This window comes from Microtus ochrogaster, unplaced genomic scaffold (genome assembly GCF_000317375.1).
Source record: "Microtus ochrogaster isolate Prairie Vole_2 unplaced genomic scaffold, MicOch1.0 UNK3, whole genome shotgun sequence".
NCBI lineage: Eukaryota > Metazoa > Chordata > Mammalia > Rodentia > Cricetidae > Microtus > Microtus ochrogaster.
This window is the reverse complement of record NW_004949101.1, coordinates 14236146-14240495: the sequence shown is the minus strand read 5'-3', so window position 1 is coordinate 14240495 and position 4350 is coordinate 14236146.

Below are 4350 nucleotides of genomic sequence, written 5' to 3'. Positions count from 1 at the left end.
GAGAAAGAAAGAGGAAGGAAGGGAGGAGAAGGAAGGAAGGAAGGAAGGAAGGAAGGAAGGAAGGAAGGAAGGAAGGAAGGAAGGAAGGAAGAAATGTCACAATGAATAGTTCCTATGAGATTTCCACTGCTGGTGTCTGTGAATTCACCTACTGAATGCTCTCCCAGCTGCTGTATTCACCTGAACACACCCTGAAATGCTGCTGCCACTGGTTACTTTTCTTATTACTGTGAGAAAAACCCCTGACAAGAATCAACTTAAGGGTCAGTTTGGGCTATTAAAACAGAAGAGAAACCGCCCATCTCAGTGGAGAAAGCATGCTGATAGAGGACTAATAGAGGGAGCGCATCTCAGCCACAGAACAGGAGGCACGGAGCCAATGAGAATCTGGGTATCAAACCTCAGACATAAAGCCCGCTGCCCCAGTGACCTACTTGCTCTACCTTCTGTGTTCCTATCATACAACCTTCTGGAATAGCGCCACCAGATGGGAACCAAGTGTTCAAGTCGGAGAGAGTCCATGAGACATTTCACACCCAAACCACAATCCTTTCTTTACTAAGAACTTATTGAGTCCACATTGTAAAGGGAAGGTTGCTTTTCATTAGTCCTCCAGCGGCTGTTTGCTCTCTTAAAGTGGCCGCATCATACATCTTATGTTTGTGGTTGTTGTTGCTGCTGCCTTTTGCTTTGTTTTTGTTTTAACCTCTGGACATATCATACTTCTTCCACTGACTCCTAAATAAATTATGTACAGAGGTTACATGTCCTTTATCCACTGGATCCAAATAACGTGGTGTTATGAGCGTCATAGAACTTCAATAAAGATTAAATAGACTAAGTGTGTATTAGTCGGTTTGTTCTTGCTTTGTTTTTGTTTTTGCTTTTAGTGCTGAAACAAATACCCAAAACAGTTCGGAAAAAGGAATTATTTATTTGGACTCTGGTTTTCAGAAATTTCCATCTACAGTTCAGGGCTCCATTGTTTTCTAGACCTGAACTGAAGAAGAGCATAGTGGGAGAGACATATAGAGAAGAAGGTCACTTATATCTTGGTGGCCAGGAAGCAAAAAGAGTAGCAGGAAGGAACTTAGGAAGGGGCAGCAGGAAAAACCCCAGGAAGGAGCAAGCGGCAAGAACCCGGGAAGGAACTTGAAAGCCTATCTCCAGTGTCTTTCCTTCAACCAGTACCCACACCCTGACACTTCTTTCACCTCCCAATAAAGCTGTCCAAACTGGAATTTGTCAATTGATAAATCTGCTGACAAAGTCAAAGGCCTTATGGTCCAGTCACATCCCCCAAAGTACACCGGCAACTGCTTGCTTTGTGGGAGCACTTCGATACGGAAGCTTTGGGCAAGAGCCCTCACTTGGTAGCTAAGCCATAAATGCATCAGTACTACGGTTGAGTCCTTTTTAAACAATGACTTCTTTTATTTTTTTGAGATGATAGCTACACCATTTTCCTTTTTCCTGTATTTCCTCCAAACCCTCCCTCTCCACAATCTAAGACAATAGCAGAACATTTTAATATCATTGGTCACAAGTGCAAGTATATTGCTATATGGTAATTAAATAAGATTTGATGGCTGTCCCAAATAATGTGACTTGGCCAACCTGGCCTAGTTTGGCATACAAATCACTCCACCCATAATTCCCACTGTGTCTAATCAAACATTGACTAGGTAAGCCCTTGGTAGAGCAAATGCTACTCTTGGCTGTGGCTTCTGGTTCCTAGGAAAGAATTTTAGGCCTGGGTTGGGTGTCACACCTGTAACAAATGGTACACAGGCTAAGAGGTTTCTCAGGGGAGTTGCCACGGGTTCCAATGGAATGACAATTACAAGGTAGATGGATCATGTCACGCCTGCTGTGACCTTTACAATACATGAGGATCATTATTTTAATGTTAATTTGCATAATGGTCGGCCCTAGCAGGAACAATGTCGAATGCTAATAGCTGCAGGATGCAATAAAATTAAACATTATCTGGGCTGAACTGCTAAAGGAAAAGTTGCCAGAGAATGACTCTTTAAGTACTGAATTTCATCCCAGGTCATGTCCACACACAATCAAATGAGGATTTCCGGTATCTCTTGAAAAACTGGCAAGAACTGACTAGAATAGAATAGCAGCAGCCTCTTTTAGTTAGAATCCCCACAGTAGTCTGTGTCTTGGTACAACTTGTCTGTCCCGTCTGAAGAATTTGGAATTGTAATTCGCGCCCTCAACACTCCCTGTCTCCTCTGACTTATTTACACATTTGCTGACGAGTACACTAAACATGATAGACTTGAGTTAGTCCCACTTTCTGAAATGACAGGGTCTGAGAGAAATATTGTGACTAGCAAGAGCAAGCCAGGTCAGGAGGCCTGAATATTCTCAGAAGATGGATACTGTCCTCTTGGAGTATTAAGTAACCACACATCCTTAGCTGTGGATGGAAGGTGACCGTAAGCAGAATTAAAAAAAAAACAATAAATATCTGTATCTGTTTCTTCTCTACTATTTCTGCTTCACGGAAAATGGACTGACCGTTATCATCCACTTTGAACTCCAAATCCTTCAGAGAAGAATTTCTTCAAACTGGATTCATTTCTTCCTTCCAGGTGTGGGCACTCATTTCTACCACAAGAGGGCAGCCAGCTCTAAAAAACAAAAGTCCTGCTCTTCAGAGAAATTGGGCCAAACTTGAGGAAAGTGTTGGGAAAAGGCTTTAGGCAGCAAGTCAGGGATTGCATGCTCTACCAAAGAAGAAAACCCACCGGGCCCCACCAAGGTGGAGTAACTGTCAGGAAGCATCCCTTTTCTCTTAGGTCTTGATTTCTACGGGGATCAGAAACAACCAACCCCCTACTTGTGGAATTCTGAAGGCCCAAAGCTGCAAGGCACCGTTGATGTCATCACCAGCGGTTTCATTTTCATCTCGACTTGGGGTGGGTCCAACAGCTGTCGGCTTTCTCTTCCCCACTGAAGGCAACATTCTGATTTAAGTCTCACGTAGGTTTGGGGTTTTGGTTTGCTTCTCCCGCCTCCCTGATGACAGAAGCAATTGTTAACTTCTCAATTAAACTTGGTAGGGAAGGAAACGGTCGCAGAAGAGATCGGGCACTCTTGACTTAGGTGTCTGAGTAGAGTGTTTTATTGCTCACTTGTTTGGTGTCTCATGATTCAGAGTGACAACGTTTATAACACCTTTTAAAAAAGCAGTACAGTAGCAGACTCCTGAATCTTTTTCCCTTCCTTTAATTTTCTTAGTGGACAGTCTTCCTTCAAAATACCTTATTTGACCTTTACAGCTCTAGAAACAGCCAGGGCCTCATTTCCCTCTGTGGGTTGCTAATCCGATTTAGGTGAGTGGAACCCTGAGTTATTTTAGCTCCCCAACTGAAATGCTAATACACATGGATAATAGATTACTAACGTCCCTGCTTCTGGTTTGTCTCTGTCTCAGCTTCGCAAACTTGAAAGATCTGGTTCAAAAGCCGATGTTACCAATCCGGTCTTCTAGAGAAATATTCTGCCCTTGGCTTTGGGGGTCGTGTGGGCAACCAGGCTGGAAGCATGAAGACTCCTGAAATTCTGAGAGAAGTGGAAGCCTGGCTCAGCAGCTGTGGGGACATTCCAGCTGAGGAAGAAAAGTGGCTTGGCCACAGCCAGAGCCTTGCTTCTGGAGACCTGGTGGAGGAGCAGGGCCAGGCAGAAAATTCTAAGGTCTCAAACCGGCATTATTTTCTTACCTGCCTCTGTGCTAGAGGTGGGAGTCGAGATAAATATCGCGAGGAGTGAAGTGATGGCGTCTATAGAAAAAGAATCAACTCCCATTGTCACCTCACATGGGGAAACACACATAGAAACTACACAGGAGACATCCATTTTACATGTGTATATCTGTGTACAGAACCTGTGCCTTCATTTGTATAGTTTACATAAGTGGATACATATAAAATACATGCATCTTTTTATATCATTATATGTATCTTGAGTATAGATAAATGCACTCACATGGGTGTGAATATATATGCATATATATACAAACATAACAATGCACTCAATGTGTATTTCTTGACATTGTCTTCTCATCACTCCAAACTTAGAGGTGTTTGCCCGAATCTCTGCCGAGATGTCTGATAACTTGTTCTGTTCTGCTTTTCTATGCTCTATTACCTAAAAACTTCAAACTCAAGTTGAATAACGGCCCAGCGGGGGACCCAGAGGCGACCAGACCCTGGATCTGCCCTGGACTTGGGCTGCTGTGGGCACAAGTCCAGGTCTCAGAGGGTCGGCGTCACTCTCGTCTGGGACCCGACCCTCAGCGGCCGCGCGCTCGCCCCGCCCCGCCCCACCGCG